The sequence below is a fragment of the Acinonyx jubatus genome, chromosome D4 (genome assembly GCF_027475565.1).
Source record: "Acinonyx jubatus isolate Ajub_Pintada_27869175 chromosome D4, VMU_Ajub_asm_v1.0, whole genome shotgun sequence".
In the NCBI taxonomy this organism is placed as follows: domain Eukaryota; kingdom Metazoa; phylum Chordata; class Mammalia; order Carnivora; family Felidae; genus Acinonyx; species Acinonyx jubatus.
This window is the reverse complement of record NC_069391.1, coordinates 72,063,276-72,086,193: the sequence shown is the minus strand read 5'-3', so window position 1 is coordinate 72,086,193 and position 22,918 is coordinate 72,063,276. Positions and strand designations below refer to the sequence as shown.

At 39.3% G+C, this 22,918-nt stretch overlaps 1 long non-coding RNA gene and 1 other non-coding gene across 2 annotated transcripts in view; one reads left to right on the top strand and one right to left on the bottom strand.

Moving 5' to 3' along the window:
* LOC113594196 (uncharacterized) overlaps positions 1-4,818 on the top strand; it is a 29,522-nt gene extending 24,704 nt beyond the window's left edge. The window contains exon 3 of the long non-coding RNA XR_008291240.1: positions 4,616-4,818. This is a non-coding gene — a long non-coding RNA (uncharacterized LOC113594196). The remainder of the gene's footprint in view (positions 1-4,615) is intronic.
* A 5,915-nt stretch (positions 4,819-10,733) lies between these two features.
* Positions 10,734-10,839, bottom strand: LOC113594307 (U6 spliceosomal RNA). The gene has a single exon (XR_003414667.1). It is a non-coding gene; the product is annotated as a U6 spliceosomal RNA (small nuclear RNA).
* Positions 10,840-22,918: the final 12,079 nt, after the last annotated feature.

Genomic DNA, 22,918 nt, shown 5'->3' with positions numbered 1-22,918 from the left:
CCTTGCAAGGCAAACACCTCAGAGGAAGCCATTGTGGCCCGTTTAGGCAGATGAATACTAACACCAGTCAGGGAGGAAGGGCCTCTCCCTGCAAAGGCACCTCAGTGGAATTTGGGGGTTCGGAGTCTCCAGCTTCACGGGATGTGTCCAATTTTTAGGATGCTGCTTTTTCTTAACCGACACTGGAACTTTAACATCAGAAACGCTTCAGGGATGTGAATTCAATTTGACTTGTAATTCAGCTACCAGAAAGATTTGATATAGAATTTGTTTTTCAGAACTTCTGGCCCTGTGTCTGTAGGAAAAAAAAAAAAAACAGATTACTTGTAGGGAAGTCACAGAAGCATTCTGGTCCCGTATCAAGACGTTGACCTAGAAATTCAAAGCCCTGAGTTTATCATTTTTACTCCCTAAATTCTCTAGTTTCCTTAAAAACCACTAACCGATCCATGATACTCCTTATTTCCACCAAAATGACATCAACTCCTTGGTCACCCGAAGGTCCTGCCTGTCCCAGGCAGCTGATGCCAGACATCTGCAGGTGATCATCTAACGATCTCTTTTGCCACCACACAGTATGCACACATCTGCTATTCTTTCAAAAAACGTTATCCACCGTCTACCGCATGCCAGAGACTTTTCTCGACCCAGAGATACAGCAATCACAAGTCAGAGGCAGTCCCTGCTCTCATTCAGCTTGGTTGTAATGGACGAGACAGATGCATGAAAACTAAATTTTTAGTAGACTTTCAAGCATTTCAGTGCTTTGCTGGAAAATAAAAGCAGCAAGAAGACAGATATTGATAGGAAGGACACGTTCAAGTCTGGTGACAATAAGCAGACATGAGCTCCTATTGGTAAAAGAGCGTTTAAGAATAGAAATAAGTATAATCAGTGCCCCTAACTTTGGAGACAAACTGAAGTACTGAATGTACTTCTATTTTTGACTTTTTCCTTAGCATGGTGAGTTGTTTGGGAAATGATTCAATAGTTATTTGTAGTTCCTAAATTCTCAACAGCAGTTGCCTCCTGATATGTGTCACTATATATTCTGAGTTGACATCTGCTGTCTGAATCACCAAAATAGTGCCTTGTTTTAAAATTTATCCACTATTGGCTTATGTTTTATCTTACTCGAGGCCATGTTATCACTACATGTGACATCTCTGTATATGTGTTTGTGAAACTGGGATGAAGTTGGCAAAACTTGAGATGGAGGAAACTCTGAAACATGTTTTTGCATTAGGAGAACAGGAGGCATAAGCATGTTTGGAATAGAGAGAACAGAGAAGGCGAAGCGATGTTGGAGAAGGGAAAGTAAAATGCAAGTCGGGAGCTGAAATGTCACTGAGGCAACAACCTTGGGCGTTCAGACGGCCATCGACTTTTATCATGGCTTTTGGTCTCCAGCAAATAGATTAAAGTCTCCCTCAGGAGTAAAGCTTTCCCTTGGTAGAGGAGATCAGTTTGTTGATGGTGATTTTGATGACAATATTCGTGATGACATTTTATGTGAAGAATGTTTCTCCAAATGGGACTTGACTGGACCGACTTTTATGCCAATAGAGAGATCAACACGCTGACCGACACTTTAGATATTGACATGTCTAAGAGAGAAATAATTGGCATAACTAAGTAATTGTGAAGTGTAACATATTAATCTCCGGAGTTTTGCAGAACCAAAAATTGTGTAGATGAAGAAAGAAAATCACAGAGTAGATGGTCACGATGATGAAACAATATAGCTAGCGTACATTTAATGTTGCACAACTGCCGTCTTATTTTTAAGAACTCAAATAAATGTTAAGCCTTTTGATAATTCTCCATCTTACGAGTTCTCCATTTCCTCTGTGGCCAGATCAACCAGTCCCAGGAGATCCTCAGCAGATAAAGACAGGATTTTTTTTTTTTCTTTGCAGCCCTCTATCCCCACATTTTCAGTTTATTCTGGGCTTCCCAGATCCTTGTTGATATTTCATAATAGAAAATCCTATTGATCATTCAGATGTCTTTGCTAAAGAGCTGATATAGTTCAGATGAGTCAGTAATTGACCCACGTTACTGAAAACGTAAGCCAAAGAGCTGAGACTCATCCTGACTCATCGGAACCAGAGACAGGTATTCTTTTTACCCTACAACACCATTCCATGGTGCAAAGAGGAAGCCGGAGGGATGTTCCAGCCTGGTCACCCTTGGCTGGGCTGTGCAGGGAGGCGGGAGGACACGGGTCTGGGAGTCAGGCAGCCCGGGCATCCAGTGCTGGCATTGCCTTGGCTTTGTGAATCTGGTAAAGATTCTCACACTACTGGGCATCTGTTCTCTCCAGACGACCTTAGAGGCTCTTTCAAAAGTTCACATCCCTATGTGGCGCTCAATTCCTCTGTGTGACACTAGAGGCCAAAGCAAATAATTTGACTCTTTCTTGACCTCATCGCCAAAGAGTCTTGTCATAATAAAGTGGAATGCTTTGATTGTCTGACTTTGGGATCTGATAATGAAATTGTAGGGGAACGTGTTACTGTTTTCCAACCCTCATACACGGATCTGTTGCTTTTTATATCCCCTGCCTTCTCTATGTGTGCCTGTTCTGGTCCTCTCTTGATTTGGGGGCATATATATGTGGGAATAGGGTGAGCATTTCTGCAGAAGCAAAATAGGCCCTCTGTGTTTCAGCAGATTTTTGTCTTGATGGTTTCCTGAGGGTTTGTAAAGACTGGGGATTTTCCTCCCATCAGCATGTACTGAAGAATGCCTACTATGTACTGGCTCTGTGTTAGTCTCTAGGAACCGCGAGAAATCTGGACATAGAGAGCCACTCCTATCCACACATGAAAATGATCATACTTTGGAGAGTCTCAAGGTTTGTTACCCTCTACCTGTTTTCTTTTGGGATTGAACAAGTTGATGCAAACCAACGTTAGGAACGAACTTGATTACCTTTAGGGAGAAAATGCCTCACGTCTTGGGTTTTCGCTACAAATTTTAAGACTGAATAGCTGTTTTCAGAACGACAAGTTTGGCAGCCCACTTATAAGATGCAAAAGGAAGAAACACTAGAGATACCTCTATCATTTTGAAGAATGCGGAGCTATTTTTCCAAAGTCGGCTTCGCTGGCAGAGCAAGTCTGTTAATAACCTTGCAGTACTCCCTGTGTTGAAATAACACAAATTAGCATTTAACCCGGGAGGAAGAACGCACAAAGTTATTTAACATTTACATAAAATTATGGAGTAAACTCCAAAACAGGTCGCCTCTGAAATGTATAATTACACTCAGCAGTCCCGTCAGCATACATAGAAACAATTTTATTTCCAATCATCTTCGGCTTTTATTCACTCAGGAATGTATCATTAAAATTTCCACAGAACAATGAACCTTAATAGGTGCTAATGCAATTGTGAATTATGGTAATTGTTACCTAAATTAATCTCTGTACTTTCCATTCCTTATTGCCCTATGCATAAGGAGTGTGAAAAAGATAATGTTGAAACTGACATTTGTATAAACGGTGTAAAAGGGTTATCTTATTTGATAAAAAGTTTCACACGAACTCGCTACTTTGTAAAGTGGTTGACTCCACCGGGGGTGGGGGTGCGGTGGCTCCAGATATGGTTTACTTGTGAAATTTGTGATGGAACAAGGTCATTGACCATCAAGTCACCTTGGATGCCGACACACTCAGTAAGGTGTCCAGAAGGCACACATACGGCCCCCCTGTGCATATCTTGGCAGATCTGTGCACGTGGTCACTTTCTGTGGGTTTACCTTCACTTGTTTATATAAACTACATCCAGCATGCTTGGTGTAATGAAACCCACCACTATGGGCTGAACTGTGCTTCTTCCCCTAAATTTATATGTTGAAGTCCTAACCCCCAGGACCTCAGAATGTGACTGTATTTGGAGATAGGGTCTTTAAATAGGTAACTAAATTAGAATGAAGTCATTACCTTCGGCCCTAATCTAAGTGGTATCCTTATAAGAGGAGATTAGGATGCAGACAGACACGGAGAGGAGACCGTATGAGGACACAGACGATGGCTACTATAAGCCAAGGAGAGAGACCTCAGCAGAAACCAGCCTTATCAACCTAGGTCTTGGACTTCCAGGCTCCAGAGCCATGCGGAACAACATTTCTATTGTTTCAGACACCCAGTCTGTGCTACTTTGTTCCGGCCCCGCTAGCAAATGAACGTCTACCCAGACTGGAGGTAACGAAACACACATTTTCATACTCCCTGTCACTCTTGACTTCCATTTGACCTTGGGCATCTTGCTTAATTTTTTTCCATTTGCAAATGTAGTTTTTGTACGTTTGTTTATTTTAAATAGCCCAGCATCGTATTCTTTTCTTTTGTTGACAGCACTTGGAGTTTCCTCTGAGGACATGCTAACTCCTCAGTCTCAGGCCCCACAGTTCCAGGGAGGCTCTTCTAGACTGCTAGCTTTAGATGAGGGCGTGTCACTCAGGTCTGCTCAATCAGTATGTTCTATGCCCTCTGCCCACAATGATTGGTATAAGCATGGACATGTATCAGAGACCTGGACAATGAGGTTCAGTTGCAGGACTTAACTTGGAAGTATTGAACAATTAAATTATGTTTTTCTTTTGTAGCTGCTGAGGTACAGGGGTGTGCCCAAGACTCCCTGTAACTGGCAGCCACAGTGAAGTCAACACGGAGAGAGCTGGACCACAGGTAGACATCCAGTACCGGGGACCTGTGTGAGCGCCTGATCCAGCCTTACCTGAAGCCAATGATCCCTGGAACCCTGTTGATCAATAAACCAGTAAATGCCTCCACCTCTCTTCCACTTTAAGGCAGTTCAACTTGCACTTCTAGCATGACAGCTGAGTCTTTAGTCATATAACGGCTTAACGCTTTGGCTCTTCTCCTGCGAAATGAGTACACGTTTGTAATGCTAACTATATTTTCCCCCAAATTAGGTATTATGCAGAACGCTGATATTTCTCTGGTGTGTATGTGGGAGGAGGTAAAGAAAGGTAAAGAAAAGACTATCAGAGGTCACATGCAGACCTTCTTTTTCCACCAGGGGCTGATGAAGTTGCCGCAGGGCCAGAGACAGGGGCTGTTGTTGGGACACTTGATATGATTTTTCTTTCCATCTCTGGCAGGTCTCTAGGCTGTCAAGCAAGCTGAGCAAACGGACTTTCTTAGGGCACTTAATGGACAGAGGTATACTTGGGCCTGGTAGTAATAATGGAATTTAAAGAGCAGTATCATCAGCTTTACTAAAACAAACAAAGCAAACCAAAACAAAACAAAACAAAAAAACAACCCTGGGTTGATGAAAATCTCACTGGGCTCAAGTGGAATGCATCATAATTAGTGGTATTTTATAGGAACTGTTTCAGTGGGCCAAGACCAGGATGAGCTTTGCCATTTTTAACAGTCTTTGGAGGAGTGATTATCAACCAGAGGTGAAGAAGACTTTTAAAGATGCACGAGTCTTTTACCTCCCAATACCAAACCTGCTCCTACAGTTTGCAGTCAATTTCAAGGGCTCTGTACTTTCACAGCCCACTTCCCTCCTGGACCTTGGCTCAAGAGCTCCTGCTCTAGCCACATCTGCGTGTTGGCTGATTTAGTTTCTAAGCTCTTCATGTTTTCTGGATCCAGAATCTCAAAATTGCAATTTAGGCAGCCCTGCTAATTCATTTCTTCAACTGCTGTTAGCTTTTTCTTTTACTTTGGAGGTTGTTTTGTCTCTGCTTTTATTTACCTCTGTGTATAATCTAAGGAGGACTTCCTTGTTTATTTCGCAAGTGTTTCTTGGCTGCGTGCTGTGTATCAGGAGCTGTGGGAGATGCTGGTGATATAATGAGAATAAAAGGAGAGGGGCCCAGTGCCCCTGGAATTTATGGGCTTGGAGTTTATGGCCACTGGACTTGGGTGATGTTCAATCAGCACAAATATTGGCTGTTCTTTCTCTGGAATGAGGTCACTAGATCTGTGGGGCTCAACTCAGCCAGGGACCAGAGTCTGGAGGGGACTCTGATACCAGAGGGTGTATAAAGACTGCCTCGTTAGCTGGTCCAGCTTTGCAGAAATGCTCGGGGGTATCACAGGGCGAGAGTTAGGAGGACTAAGGATGGCCTATCCTTTTGTCGGTGATTTCACACCAGAGTCAGAAGTAGAATGAGGCAAAAGTGAATGAGACACCTGCCTTCAGATGGAAAATTTATGAAAGTTCATGAAACAAACAAACAAACAAACACCCTCTCTGTTATCTATATCCAACAGGACCATGAGGGAGTGAGGGTGAGCCCTGCAAGGTCAAGGTGGGTTCTTGTCTTCACTTAAAATTTTGATATTTCGTTCATCATGGAATAATTCACTTTGGGAGTTTAAAAATGTTACATTAAAATATAATTTCCCTTGATCGCTAAAATTTTTGGCACCCCCTTAAACTCTGTGCCCAAAGTCAAGGCTGAACTCTCCCCACCTTGCCCCAGCCCTGCCTCATGATGTAGGGATAAGTCACAGAGCTTTCTTAAGAAATGTTTGCAATGTATTTTGAGTGTATATAGGATGTGTGCTCTATTAATAAACATTTTGCTTGATGTGATATATATTTTTGGTATATATAATTGGGGATATATATATAACTCAAATTAATTTTTTAATTTAAAATTAATCTGAATTCATGGATTCCTTAAAACTGTAAAGTAGGTGTAATTTAGAGTCAGCAGGTAGAGACACACAGAGCATATAGACGCATCAGTTTTTGAATCAACGTCTCTTAACTTAGCTGAGAAATCCCGCCGCATGGCATCGTGTTTGGTTCTGAGGTTTAGCTGCGGTCTCCATGTCTATTGGCCACAAAGAGCTGGTGAAGGAGTTCATTGCATGAGCTGCGGCCTTGACCGCCATGCTGTGAGTGGAGACCGCCGAGCGTTTTCCCTTTTCCTGTTCCTCTGTGCGGTCTCTCAGCCCTTACCTCTGGCTTCATGTTGGCCTCATCTCTCGCTGCTCCACGTCCCACATCTCTGTTCCTTCTCTCCCTAATCTCCTACTTGTTCCTGGATCTCCCTGACACCAGACTTTACGTTTCATCCCTGACTCCTCTCTTGCTGGCATATATCTGTCTCACACTCTATTTCTCCACCATCTGGAACAAGTTCTAGAAGCCTAATTAACTTGTAAAGTGTGTTCAGTTTGGAAGGCAAAACCCATCTTTCTTCCCTGTGACTCGTACCTCCTGACCTTTCCTCATAAAACACTCATGTCCTATTTGCTACCCTGTGCTCAGTTGTCATTACTTTGTGTTGACAGTTTTATTGTTTCCTGGTGACCCCTGTCCATCCACAATTACTATGGTATGTAGCAACCTGCTTATTTCAAAGTTAAATGTGTGGAACAAAAATAAAACCAAAAAGTTCTACATTCTAGGGAGAAAAATCCAAGTTTTTAAAATATAACATATATTCATTCATACATAGAAAAATTCTATTATAATTTATTTTGCTAAATGAGTGAGTAGGTCTCTTAAACATGTCCAGATAACAGTTAGTAATGCTTGGTTCTTTAGATCTCCGAGGCTCTTAAAGTCACGCATATAAACAAGCAAATTTTTCATAGAAGCCAAAATCAACTACAAAATAATATATTGCATCAAGAAGCAAACAAAAAAATGGCTTTAAAGTATGGACTATAAATGAAGATGATTCAGTCTTTCAAAATGCCCTGGATTTTACATAAAGTAAATATATATTTAGGAAACTGTATGACCAGATCGTAATTTGGGAATGAAAATAACAAAGAAAAGTAGCTTAGTTACGTAGCAGAATAGAGTGAGGGTAAGAGACCAAAGTCTTTCCCTTCGTCACTGCCACTTGATTGCACAATAAGCCTGGGCAGGATGTGCACCATGTGAGTGCCTCATGTTGGTGAGTGGAAGATGGGGGCTAAGAAAAATGGCTTCCACCCAGTAATCACTAAAGCTGATATAAATTAGCATCACAGAGCTTAGTACAGACTTGTATTTAAGGAAATCATTTATCTCTGGTTGCATTCCTGTTATGAACTTAAATAGAAAGGGACTATCGTTTGCTTTTAAAAGTTGAAAGGCCAACACAAAGATATGGAAAGAAAAAACAAGTCTGGTAGGTTCCACAGGAGCCCAAGAAGTTTGGCAACTTTCTCTCAGATACGAGTACTTCTTCTTCTATGTCCTTGTGTGCCCTTTATTTGGAGTGAATTTTTATTAATTTCCAAATCCCTCTTGTAGTCTGTGGGATTCATGTGTTATCAGAGAATGAATGAAGAAGATGTCTATTTGAGGAAGCAGGCCCTTAACAGTTTATCTTTGGATTAACTGATAATTTTTAGGAGTCAACTTGTCCAGGACTTTATTCTGAGTTTCTTGAGAGAAGTGAAGGGAGGCAAAAGTAACACTTCTCCGGTGCTTTGGGATCCTTGGGAAGAAGCTATGTGAGAAGCACAAAGTATCGCTCTCATTTGGCAATCGTGATTCTAAGGCATATTGAAGCAGACACTTGAATGCTCCAAATGACAAGATAATCCAGATAAAGTTTACGCGTCTTGCAGCTTTTGAAGTTCTTAAAGCCAAATAGAGTGGAAGGATCAAAGACAAACCAAGTTCCCAAGTTAGCTCGTATCGTACACTCAGTGGCTCTGCTTCCTATGAATCTCAGCTGCCAGCAGCAAATACCGCAGCCAAGCACCTAGAGTCAACTACTCTGCGTGTGGACAGTTCTATCACACATATGTGCTGTGGATTACAAAAATGAGGCTCTCTTCTTTTGTAACTTGCTTTCTTTCAAGTACCACAGTACTGAGCAATTAAATATGTTGCTCTATAATATCAGTGGTAAAAGCAAAATAGTTCTCCATTATACAGATGAATCAAAATGGGTTTAACCAATCCTTGTGACTGGATATTTTACATTGTATGTTAGAAGACTCCACCATCCCATCAACATGGAAACAGGTTCGAGCTGACCTCTTTAAAGTTCCTAACACTGTTGGTAAAAATGAAGACTGTGGAAAGCCCAAGTGGGCAGGGTCAGAAGTCTTCTGGGTATCACACAGTGGGTCAGAAGGAAGTGGGTCCTACAGATCTTGAAGGAGGACTGGATGCTTAAGTAATAACTCACATGAATTCATTGTGTAAACTATATCAAGTGTGCAAAATATGAAGTGTTTCAGCTAAGAAATGACTATCTTTCTTTTTTTTTTTAATGCTTATTTACTTGAGAGAGAGAGACAGAGTGTGAGCGGGGGAAGGGCAGACAGAGGGAAACACAGAATCTGAAGCAGGCTCCAGCTCTGAGTTGTCAGTGCAGAGACCCGTGTAGGGCTCTAACTCACAGACTGCAAGATCATGACCTGAGCTGAAGTCAGACACTCAGTGGTTAGAGTACAGTTTTTCCTGTAGATCATCCGAGGCACCAGTGCCTCAGAATGCCTGTATTTGGAGATAAGGTCATTGAAGAGGTAGTCAAGGTAAAATAAGGTCATCTGGGTGGGTCCTCATCCACTATAACTCGTCCTTCTAAGAGGAAGAGATTAGGACACAGCTGCACAGCGAGAAGGCCACGTGAAGACACAGGGCACAGTGGGCCTTCTAGGGCAAGCTAAGGAGAGAGCCCTCAGTAAAAACCAATCCCACTGAGTCCCTGATCTTGGACTTCTAGCCTCCAAGACTGTGAGAAAATGAATTTCTGACCTTTATGCCACACCGTCTGTGGTACTTTGTTATGACAGACCTAAAAACTAAAACTTCATTGTGAGTTCTTATTAAATGACTCAATTTCTATAAAAGGATATCAGAACAATCTCTCTTGCCTGCTTAGATATATGTCTCTATTTAATAAGTGACATAAGCTAGTCCCACAATAAGCATACTCTTGAACTTGGGACCCACCCACCATTTAGCAAAAACCAAGCTGAAATAATATTTATGAAGGGAAGTTTGTTCAAAGGCCATTTATTTCATGAATTCCACCAGATATTCTAAAGCTTACCTCTGGAGCAAACTCAATCCTATGCTGTGTAATTTGGGTTCAATACTAACACTTTGTTTTAAAGCTTATTTACTTAGAGAGAGGGAGAGAAAGACGGAGTGCACTAGCAGGGGAGGGGCAGAGAGAGAGGGAGACAGAGAATCCCAAGCAGGCCTCGAGCTGTACTGTGAGATCTTGACCCGAGCCGAAATCAAGAGTCAGACGCTTAACTGACTGAGCCACCCAGGCGCCCCATGTTGGTTCAACATTAGATTGTTTAATAAATGACTTTTTGTTGAGCAAAAAATAGAGCAAAGAATATTCTAGAAAGGGTTTCAAGAAGTGCATTTGTGTGTCTACTGAAAGGTTGCTACTGAAAACATTTGCATGGGATTTTTTGCTAAGTGGTCCTTGGGAAGAAATTCTAACTAATGTAAGTACCAAGAATATCTACTCTTCTCATGATCAATGAATCCAAAGGTTAACTTAGCTTTTATTTTTTGCAAGGATGGCCAGAAAGTTGGACGATGGTTCTTTTTTTTTTTTTATGAATATAATTTATTGTCAAATTGGCTTACATACAACACCCAGTGTTCATCCCAACAGGTGCCCTCCTCAATGCCCATCACCCATTTTCCCCTCTCCCCCCCTCACCCCCCATCCACCCTTAGTTCGTTCTCTGTATTTAATAGTCTCTTGCGGTTTGCCTCCCTCCCTCTCTGTTTGTATCTATTTTTTTTTTTTCAAAAATATGGAACGCTTCACGAATTTATGTGTCATCCTTGTGCAGGGGCCATGCTAATCTTCTCTGTATCATTCCAATTTAGTGTATGAGCTACTGAAGCGAGCACTGGACAAGGGTTCTTAAGCTTAATATGCAAAAAGATCGCCTGAGGAGCTAATTCTAAAACTCTTCTTGAGAGTGAGGAAGGAGATGTGACAAAATATCCAATTTAGAATAAAGTTTAGTCTGATCAAAAAAAAAAAATTAAACTGTTCCTTTAGGTAGTGTTCAGTGTAGATAAAATTGCTTGGGTCTGCTCTCCCCTTATTTTCCTTCCTCGGATGGCATATGGGTATATGAGGGGGCTGAGGTGTCTCTGTGGTAGCAGGTGCAGGGGCCTCTGTGCTTTTCTGCTTGTGGAGTGTCCACTGCTTTCAGACCCTTGTTCTCTACCATGCCTTTCACCCAGGCCTGTGGCCAGGACACCCAGTTCTACCTCCTACTGTTATGTCACTATGTCCCAACACGGCAGGTGCCTATCAGTCTGGCTCGCTCTCAACTCAGATGCCCACATGCCATGGAGACTGAAGGGGATCAGAGGTGTCAACCCAGATCACCCTCTCTCTAGCCACATGGTGTGCTTTCTTAATTAAGCCGAGTGGCTGTATGTTGGTGTGGGGTTCTCTGCACAGTCACCTCCTTCTTGACTCCCAAGTGGAGAAAAAGAGGCAAGAGTCCCTTCTCTTCAAGGTTTCTTTCCTTATATAGGGCAATCGCCCTCGCTGAGTAAAAGTCTGGGAGGGGGACATCAAGAGACACAGGACCGAACACTTGAATCTGGTTTCTTTCTTCCTCTTTTGCTCCCTATAAATCCTGAAGCTGGAAATAGGGAAGTTTTTGTTTTTCTTTGCCTACATTTTGATCTCCTTCTACAATTAAGCAAGAGATTCTCCACCATTGCATTCCCGGGTGGAAGTGGAATTTTCTCAACAGTAACAAGAACTCAACAGGCGTGGGTCCTCCCGGATTGGTTGTTGATATACCAAAGGAGGAAATAAAAGCGTTTGGGAAATCCTTTCTCTCTAAAAAATGCATGGCTCTTAAGCTTATTGACTTTCTGCTAAATCCTATTTCGGATGTCAGATGCTGAATATTACATCAGTATTTATTTTTATTTTTCTCTCTCTAACACATCTCTCCAAGCAGATGGGTTCTCTAAGACATGGACGTGGAGTTGCAAAACAAATAAAGCACATTAATAATTTAAAAATTGTCTCTAATATATACTGCTATATTATAAATGATAATAAAAGATAGGTATCAGAAAATACAAAGAAAAAAAAAAAAAGAAAATGGCCTTGAAGGAGGGGAGGAAAAGCAAAAAATAAACTCCGAGCCCTCAAAACTGGTTTCTTCAGCCTTGGTTGCAAAGCCAAGGGGCAATCCTAAAAGCATATATACACTGAGAAAGAATATCTATGCCTTATTTTAGTGCCCTAATTTGAATTGTACACCTATTGGTAGACATAAACTTTGAAAATTAGATGTAGATTACACTATGAGCTGGTTGTCTTTGACCTGGTAAGAGACTCCAGGGTTGAGTTCAAGTATTTCTAGGAGTCTTAGGATGCTGGCAAGTAATCCCATTTCTTTGCTTCAATTTTTCTTCACGTTTACAAAGTTTGGTAAATCACTCTCTTATCTTTCTTGCTGACCTAAAAGGAATGCGGTGGAGGGGGAAAAAAAATGAAGACTAGAGATCCCTTTAGAAAAAGATTGAGATATTTGATTAATTGCATCATTTATTGTCACACATCAGGCAGTCTTCTCATTCCGTATCGTAGTAAAGGAACCCTTGCAAACCGGTGGGCAGTTAAAGACTTTGAAAAGAAGCAAGTCTCCCTTTTCCAGTTTTTCCCCCTTCTAGTTGTGATGGGGGTTGAGATAAAAGGAGGTCTTAGAAACGCACAGTCATCGGAGGGGTGGACGGAGCAGGAGGAAACCGCTGGCATGTGACATTAGGTGGCAGATGATTCCAAATGGTAGCCAACCCTCAGCAAGGAAAAGCAGGACACTCTACAGCTAAAGAGTAACAGGAAAGATTTCAGAGCAGGGTGATTTCCATTTGGAGGGTTTATTATTTAGCCTTGTTCGTCAAGCCCATGTGGCTACAAAATCCTTGAAGATACTGGAAACTCTACAATTGGTTTAAATATGGGCCCTCTCATTGCTCTGCTCTTCCAAATAGAATCCCTGTTTTGATCCAAGGTGGTCACCAGCTTTAAATGCCATCTTCACCATGACCGTGAGATGTGGTTTTTGTTCCTTTTGCGGTCTGCACGCTGATGTCTACATCAGCTTTACCCTGGTCTCCATTTTCTCTCTCCAAAATCCCTGCCTTGTCCTCTTCAGATCCAAACCTTTTCTCCCCCAAGTGTTTTTGTAGCCATAGGACATGCCATCCTCCCTCCCCCACTTTTTTTTTTTTTTTTTGGTTGAAAAATACTGTCACAAAGCGAGGCCATGGATATACTCTGGTGTCATGGTTTGTAAACGAGAATTTTTTTTTAAAAAGATGCCTTTCCTGATGAATCCATTATTGTAGTCTTGGTTTAAAAGAAAAAAATTGATGACAGGGTGGAGTCTCCTTTTCTCCCAAGCACCTCTGATCCCAGTGTACAAATAATGTTTATATTCCAGTTCACAGGGGAAAAAAAAAGAACGTGAAAATATTTCATTGAAAGCTGACAGCTTTAATGAACTTTAAAGGTTAACCCTGGTGCTAGTTAACATATCTATTCATGTCTCCATCAGTCTATTGAATTACTCAGCTGAACACGCACACAAAAGCAAAACTTAAAAAAAAATACCCAGAAAGCCAACATTAATAATTCATAAATACTGGAGGCTGGTGACTGACAATTTTCCCCCTACTGTGTTGAAGTCTGTTAAGAACTGAATCCTGATAGCTCCTAAGTTACTTTAGAAACTCAGTGAGCAACCCTGTCCAAGAATGTTAATGTTTCTGTAAGTGGTTAGCTACCGAAACAGTGGATTTTTATCCCCTCAAGCACTTGTTCATGTCCGTTTGGATTAGTATAAGGTACAGCTTTTCATGAGATGTTTAACTGACAGTTTTTATATTTGAATTTCTCAAGCATCTGCAGACCATAAAGAACTCCAAATTCAGCCATAATCCTCTGTTACAAAGGAAATCGGCATATTTGAACAGATTCCAGATACCAATTATAGCATTAATGAGGATATACAATCGCGTTGTCTGCTTCAGCAGGGTTAGAAGCAATGTTGTTCCTGACAGAGCTGGCCTGGCTCAGAATTCACTGCTCTCCTTCCGCCATGTGCATAAAAATGTGCTTTCCAAACCTTCCCATTAAGGAGAGGAGCTATCAGGATGACTGGGTGGCTCCGGTGGTTAAGAGTCCTACTCTTGATTCTAGCTCAGGTCATGATCTCGTGGCTCATGAATTTGAGCCCTGCCTTGGGCTTTGAGCTGACAGCGCAGATCCTGTTTAGAATTCTCTCTCTCTCTCTCTCTGTCTCTGCTGCTCCCTTGGTCATGCATAAATGCTCTCTCTCTCTCTCTCTCTCAAGAATAAATAAACTAATTAAAAAAAATAAAAACAATAGGAGCTATTAACATCTTTAGGGTTTAACCATTTTCCTGGGGACACAAGGGACAAATACTATCACTGTCTGTTGCCTGACAACGAGTTGATTTCAAGCTCTTGTATCAGAATAAACATTCAGGCTTGATGTTGTTAGAAAGATTTAGCAAAGAGTTCCCATGGAGGACTGAGATGGGGGCTCTGCATGTTCTCCTGCTGGTGCCAGCTGGCTTTCTCACCTGGCTTTGCTTCAAAAGGGCTCCAAGGCTGTTATTTCTACCACTCGTGGCTGATATTTCTACCACTCGGCAATGATTAAACTCTCTTTTATGTTTTCCATTCAGAGTTTTTAATTGTCTGCCACGCCTGCCCTTTAGGAAGGCAAGGGGAGGCGAAGGGGTCTTCTCAGACCTGGGGATGGTTGGCATGAGGTTTTCTACGAGTCCTCACAAGGCAGCTTCTAAATAGGAAACTATGGTGGGAGCTCAATGTTAAAACTCTTCCTTGGCTTCCTAAACTTCAAGGTTAAAAATCGTTTTGTATGAGGGGTAGTTGGAGAAATAACCCAATATCTGCCTTGATTGGTAACAAGCTTGTTTCTGTTTCCTTACACTGTAGTCATGGCAACAACCAGAAACTGTTACATTAACTGAAGTCCTTCCTCCTTAAAATCTTAGTCTGGTGAACAGCCACTAAAGGACGTGAGTTTCAAGATTTGTCTGTTGCACAGTAGAAACTCATAAATAACTGATTAACTCAAGGCATTGGCTTCTGTATTAAGCAATAAATAAGGCCCCAAACATCTACTGAGCACTTTCCTCTATGGAGGGCTTCGCCAGGTATGATGACTATGTTAGTCGTTTGTTATGGACGAGGTTTGAAATCCTGCACTGCTGATTAATGACCATGTGAGTGTGGACAAGCGTCGAAGCCTCCTGAGCTTCTGTTTTCTTGCCTGCAAATTGGGGATAATAGTATTTATCTGATAGGGTTGCAGAGCAGTTTTAAATAAGATAATGTAGAGGAAACATCTAGCAGAATTAACAGTAAGTTCTGTTTTCCTTTCCTTAGAGAATTGGTACAGTCTTTTCAAAGGTAATGTGTGTGTGTGTGTGTGTGTGTGTGACTTTACTGTAATCTTGTGAAGGAGAAAAATCAGACTTTGATTACTGCTATTTGGCAGATGAAAAAAATCTAGGCACAATCAAGTTACATGAGTTGTCCACATCTGCAGCTAATTCAGAATTGGCAATTGTGTACAAATTGTCTTCTTTATAGTATTTCCTTGAGTATGTATTGACTTTTTGTACCCCCTTATAAGGAAGCCCACATTAAATAATAAATACCTCACTCCTAAGTATTTCAATCAAACTTTGTCGTTAGGGTAAAGGTTATAGGTTAATTTAGAAGAAGGAGGAAAAATGTTTCAAAGAACGCTGGTGTGATATTTAGTGATTTCTACTTTTTGATGGAAAGATTTTAGTAGTTTAATAACTAATAATTCTCTTGGGCCTGCTAAGTTTCAGGAGCTGTGTTAAGTGCTATGCAAATATTAACTTTTCAACTTCTTGCAGCAATCCTATGATGCTGATACTTGCCAGCACCCCTGTTTTACAGGTGAGGAAACAGAAATGTGGAAAGACTGAGTAAACAGCACCAAATTCCCCATGTAGTGGGTGGCAAAGCCGTCTTTCAAACCCAGGAATTGTAATCAGGATTCACAGTACTTAATGCACAAATGTTGCTTCCCAATTGTTTATATGAAATATGAAATTAGTGATGGTAAAGGAGACAATAATGCCTCAATGTGTTTGTGACTTTGACTTTCCTTGAGGTTTAATTTCAAAGTTTATTAGAAAAAAGGAAAAATTTCAAGTAGTTCAACTAATGCTCATTCTGGTCTATACAGATTTTTATTTTTATAATTTGCCTTTGATCTTTTATTTAATGAATAGAAATCTTAACCAAAATTGAATGACAGGTCAGACAAATGCAATGGTACAGATGATCTACCTTTTGTATCTAAGACTATGTTCACTTTCTTATAAAAAGAGGATATTAATTATAATTTTGTTTCTAAACCCAAATTTAATTAATATAGATTTTGTCATAGCGTTTCCTCACCTATCCAGAATTCTTACCTACATGGAATTGTATCTTTTATTTATTAAAGCTTTATCAATACTTTTTTCTTGAATTTTCTGTTCACTCTCTGTAACCCACAGAGACTCATAGGACAAGTGGTTCAATCATTATTTCTCAGCCTGATAATATTTTAGCAGGTTTAACTTTGAAATCCAGAATGCTCTTCTGCATTTAAAACAATCTATTTGCTTCTCTTTTTCCTTTGAAGACTCAAGGCAGCTTGTAACACAGCAAACCAAAAAGAAATAAAATACCGGGATCAGATAAAAAGAAAAGCATAATTATACACATCATAAGACTCAAACCTTGTTGCCATAGCTGGTGTGTGAGTTTGGCTCTAAGCCATTATATAATTCCTTGAGGGCAGTGAATGATGTAATAAACACTGACCTCAATTACATTTTTATAACTTATAAAACACTAAGTTTCATATGGCTTGACTATATGATGGGATTTGATAAAAGCTGAAGGTAAACATTGCTGTCTTAGGGATGCCCTAACGTGTACCAAAATGTCCCTTTCCAGTAGCTCAGCTTACGTCAAGGGATGCAAGTACCTAGAAAAGTCAGTAAGTTGGATAAATACTTTCAAAAACTTTTTTTCTCTATATTACAGATACTTTGCAAAAACCTCATGAACGTTCTCTCCCAAATTTATAAAACACATAGAAAAAAAATACAAAGTAACATAAACACTTAGTAATCTCTCTCCCTACTCTCCTTTTCTTCCCTTTCCTTAATAACTGGTATTAATAGTTGGTGTGCTTTAGTCCATTCCACAGTAGACAATGCAAAAAAATGCTATTTCCACTGGTTTAAAATTTTTTCTTTTTTCTTAAAGACGTATGACTGAGCTGGGGTTCAAGTATGTGAAATAACTAGAGTTAAGGGTCAGTGAGAAGGAAGAGAAACAAGGGCCAACTGGAGCTGATTTTTTTTGTCCTGAGGTTATCTGCTGAAGTCTGGAGGCTAGGCCCTAGGTTCTGAAGTTCCATATGTGGGGAACAGGAGACAGGCTTGTAATCCAAGGAGAATGGGATGGAAGATCAGCACCTTGGACATAAACCTGAAGTCAAAACTCTCACCTGGTACCTTGAGGAAGTGTATGTCCTTCATAAGGAGACTTGGCCTGTTTTGTCTTTGATGAGAAAAATAGTCTTCTCAGAGAACTTGGGCGGGGGGGCGGAAAAAAGGCACACTCACCATTATAGATGGAAAAACTCATCAGTTAGAAAAATCCCAGGTTGTTAGTACTGCCAGGCTCATCTAGAAAACAAACAAACATGAATTCTATCTGGAGGGATGCATAAAGCATAAACTCAAACAGAAGAGGCACAGAGCTTTTGACAGTTTCATGGTGCTCGGATGGCAAGAATTGGAATTCATTGCTCTTCAAAATGAGGAACTCTGAAAAGTGCCCCAGGCTTTAAATTGAGTCTCTTGAGGGCTAAACTCTCAGAATAAAGATAAACTGAAAATAGACTCCATCTTCCAAAAACTGACACCAAATTCCAAATCATCTTCATCTCTGATTGGACAAAGATGATCAACCCCTCATTCAACTGCTTGTCTGAAAAATAGTAAATTATCTCTAAAGGAAGAAAACATCATTTAAAACTTACACATTTTAAAGATACATTATGTCAGACATTCAAAAGAATTTACCTGATATGCCAAGAGGACTACTTACTGAAAACCAAGAGGAAAAACAGAAAAGATATAGACTCACAGGTAATCCAGGTACTGGAATTAATATCTTTAGAAATAGGTGGATAGAGAATTTCACCAGAGAATTACAACCTATAAAAAATAATGCAGAGGGAATTCTATCACTGCAAAATTTATGAACTGAAATTAAGTACTCAATAGATTGATTTAACAGGAGATTAGATAAAGCAGGAGAGAAAATGAGGGTAATCATTAAAAGAATCGTAAAAGGAGGCATAACTAAAAGCTAACAAAGGGGAAAAATTGAATAATAAAAGCTACTTGATAAATCCAAAAGAAAGCAAGAAGAGAAGATGGAATAAAGGACAGGAAACAAATAAGAGAGGTTTAAGCCGACATATTTCAATAATTACCTTTAATAGAGATGGAGCAAACACTCCAATTAAAAGACTGTCATAGTCAGACTGGGTCAAAAATGAATCAAATATGTTTTATATGATTTTAATATATGACACACAAAGAATGGAAGTGTAGAGGAACTGACCAGAAGGAGCTGGTGGGCTGTATTCACGTTAGTACAGCTAGTAACAGGTAAAGTGTGCTTCAAAGAATAAGGATCGTTAGAAAGCAAAAAGAGGAACACACGGTGATAAAAAAAAGTCAAACCGCCAGAAATATATAATAATTCCAATTTGGTATAACTCAGATAGCAACACCTGAAAATGTATGAAGCAAAATTGACAAAATTAGAGTGAAAAAGAGACAAAAGCACTATCATGCTAGAAGTTTTCACTGACACGATATAGACACAAAAATTCAGTAAGAACAGAGACAACATGCACAACATGATTTTCTAATTTGGCCCAATTAGCAATCATAGAACGCGACACTTTTCAGGTGTTGGAACATTATCCAAAATTGACTATGTAAAACCATATGGGCCATAAAGTAAGTCTCAGTAACAAATGATTGAAATAAGGAGTGTGTTCTCTGGTTATAAGAGAATTATGATAAAAATTGATAGTAAATAGGTATCTTGAAAATCCTCAAATATTTGAAATTAAGCAGTTCTCTTTTAAAATAAACCAAAGGTGAAAAAGTTATGACAATGGAAATTAGAAATATTTTAAGCTGATCATTAATAAAAGCATCATAGATTAAAACATGAGGGATACAACTAAAGCCATGCTTATAAGGGAAATGAGAGTTTTCAATGTGTACATTAGACAGGAAGAGAGGCTGGAAAGTCAAAGATCTAAGCATCTGTATGAAGCAAATTAAAACCAGAGATAGTGGAAAGGAGAAAGTCTAAAACAGAGAGTAAATTAATAAAATAAACTATATATGTATAATAGAAAATATCAACAAAATATTTGACCCTTTAAAAAGATAAAAAAAATTTCCATAATCCTATGACAGAACTACCTGATAAAGAAAAAAGAGACAAATACAAATTACCAATATTAGAAGTGAAAAAAGGGACATTATTACAGATCATACAGTCATTAAAAACTCATAACAGAGTATTATAAACAAGTTTATCCCCATATATGTAAAAATTCAGGTTAAATAGATAAATTTGTAAAAAACTACAGTATACCACATGGAGTCTGGAAAAGATATAATATTTGAAAAGTTTTATATCAATTAAGGAAACTGAATCCACAGATAAACACTTTTCACAAATAACTCTCTGGGCCTAGATGCTATCACTTCCAATTTTTTCCAAATATTTAAGGAAGAAATAAATAATCAAGTTTTAGACAATTTTTTCCAAAAATTGGAAAACAGGAAACACCTCCCCATACTTTTTATGTGTCCAACATATAATATTGATACTTAATTGGACAAAGACAACAAAACATATAAAAATTATAAGTCAATGTCTTGAACATAGATGCAAAACCACTAAACAAAAAATATTTAAATATCAAGTCTAGTGAAAAAGCTAGGGAAAACTAATACATCACAACCAAGTTATTTATTCAAAAAACAAAAGATTAAAACATTTGAAATAATTGAAATTAAAAGTTAACCAAAGAAAGAAGGAAATCATACAGTTAATACAGGCAGAAAAAACATTTGATAAATTAAAAACGGCTCATGTTAGAAGCATTTAATAGCAACTAGGAAACTAATAATAAAGGAAAACATTCTCAACCTGATGAAGAGTATTGCTATGTACTGAATGTTGGCTCCCAAATTCATATGTTGAAATCTTAATGCCTCATATGATGGCATTAGGAAATGGGGCATTTCAGAAATGATTAAAGTCTTTATAGGAAAGGCCCAAGGGAGTTTCTTTGTGCCTCCCACCATGTAAGAACACAATAAGAAGTTGTCAGTCTATAACCCACAAGAGGGCTTTTATCAGAACCTGACCATGCTGACACCCTGAATTTGGACTTCCAGCCCCTAGAATCATAGGAAATAATTTTCTGTTGTTTATAAGCTACCCAGTCTTTGGTATTTTTGTATAGCAGCTCAAATAGACTGAGACAAATATTCTCCAAAATACCTATATCCAACCTCATACTTAATGTTGAGATGTTGAAGGCATTCCCTATTATATCAGGAACAACACAGGGTCCTAGCTCCTGAAAGCAGACAAGGGAAAAAAAAATTTATATATGTGTATACACACACACACACACACACACACACATATATATATATAAAATGAAATAAAATTTCACTGTTCCTTGATGACATGTGAACATAGAACATCCAAAAGAATTTAAAAGTGAACTTAGCGAAACACTGAATAAAATGCCAAGATACAGGGTGCCTGGGTGGCTCAGTTGGTTGAATATCCAACTCTTAATTTTGGCTTGTGTCATGATCCCAGGGTCATGGGGTCAAGACCCGTGTTGGAAAGTGGCCTGCTGATCTAAAATGTATACAAAAACATAAAGGGGTAAAATTAGCTAAGGTGATGTTGAAGAACAGGAACAAAACTGCAGGACTATACTACAAGATATCAAGATTTATCATAAAGTTGTTATAACTAAGATAGTATGATATCGATATAAAGATAATCAGTGAAACAACAGAATCCAAAAGTGACCCACCTATATAAGGTCACTTGATTTATGATAAAGATTATACTTCAGATCTGTGGGGGAAAGAATGGTCTTTTCAATAAATGGTGCAGAGTCAATCAGATATACAGATTTAGAAAAAGAATATTACACCTACCCTACACTGTATTGTAGACAAAAAAAAAAAAAAAGTGAAGGCAAAACAATTCTAGATTAATGATAAGTCTAAACAGGGAGGGTGAAACAATAAAAGTTCTGAGGATTGTAGAGACTAGAATTTCTTAGTTGTGTTTAAAGCACACCAGAGAGATGCAACCGCTTCAGAGATTCTGTCCAAAGTGACAGGGTGGAGAGGTGGGGGAGAAGGGAGGAGACAGGAGGGGAGGGGAGGAAGAGAGGAACCCTACTCGGCTTCTGTCATCTTTAGTCTCCCACCGGAGCTTACCTTGCTAGACGAAGGTAAAAGTCAGTTGTCAAGGAAGCTTGGAAATAGAGCCGACCAGGGGAACCAAGAGAAACAGATCTGAGAGTAGACCAAAAACCAAAACAAAACAGAACAAAACCTGAAAGCAAATTAAACAAACAAACAAACAAACAAAAACCGCCTGACATGATCAAGTTCAAAAGACAAACATCAGTCAGGAAATAGGAGATGAAGCCCAAGTCAGAAGATGGGAAGATGTAGAAATGAGACAGACAGAAGGGAACAGAAATCATCTGTGAAATAAGAGTCCATGCTAATTACAGCAAATGAAGTAATGGGATCAAATGGGCTATTTTATGTATGTTTCACACACAGACTGATCAGGTATGTGAATTCTACCTTGGGTGTCATAGGGGCTTCTCTCCACTGTGAGTTTTCCTACCTGCTTCGTTTCTTGAGTTGGATTTGTTAAAGTGAACAAATACTAAGAGGGAATAGTAGTTCACGATGTTTTAAAATGTCAGTCATCTTCATTATTGGTTTGGATGAATCTGTTCCATATAAGATGAATCAGAAAGCTGATGGATGGAATAGGATAATTACTAAAAATAAATTTATTTTTTAAATCCTCCTACTATTATTATCTTTTGTTCTAACTTTTAAAAATTCCATTTGATTTTATTTTTAAAAGAACCACCTATTGGAAATTTTAAATCCATCTATATCTATATATTTCTGTATCTGAATATGCTGTATATATACTCTGAAGGGTAACAAGAAGTTGAATAGTTTGGGGCGCCTGGGTGGCTCAGTCGGTTGAGCGTCCGACTTCGGCTCAGGTCATGATCTCACAGTCCTTGAGTTCAAGTCCTGCGTCGGGCTCTGTGCTAACAGCTCAGAGCCTGGAGCCTGCTTTGGATTCTGTGTCTCCCTCTCTCTCTGCCCCTCCCCCGTTCATGCTCTGTCTCTCTCAGTCTTAAAAATGAATAAATGTTTAAAAAATTAAAAAAAAATAAAAGAAAAAGAAGTCGAATAGTTAGTGTTGACAATGAACTGAGTATAATCCTTGACTCTTATTCAGCCTTTAAATCGTTAGTATGAGCTGAGGGGAAGGAAAAAACCAACAAAACTCCAAACTGGTTCCAAGAATGGCTTTCCTTTTTAGCCAGTGTTACATTTTTCACAGGATGGGGGAAAAAGCTTTAGTGGCGGCATGCTGGTCTCGGGTAATACTTTTTAGTAATGCAAGAGCTTAGTTGGCTGGGTAACTTGATTACTCTGGAGGGCATGCTATTAGCAGAAT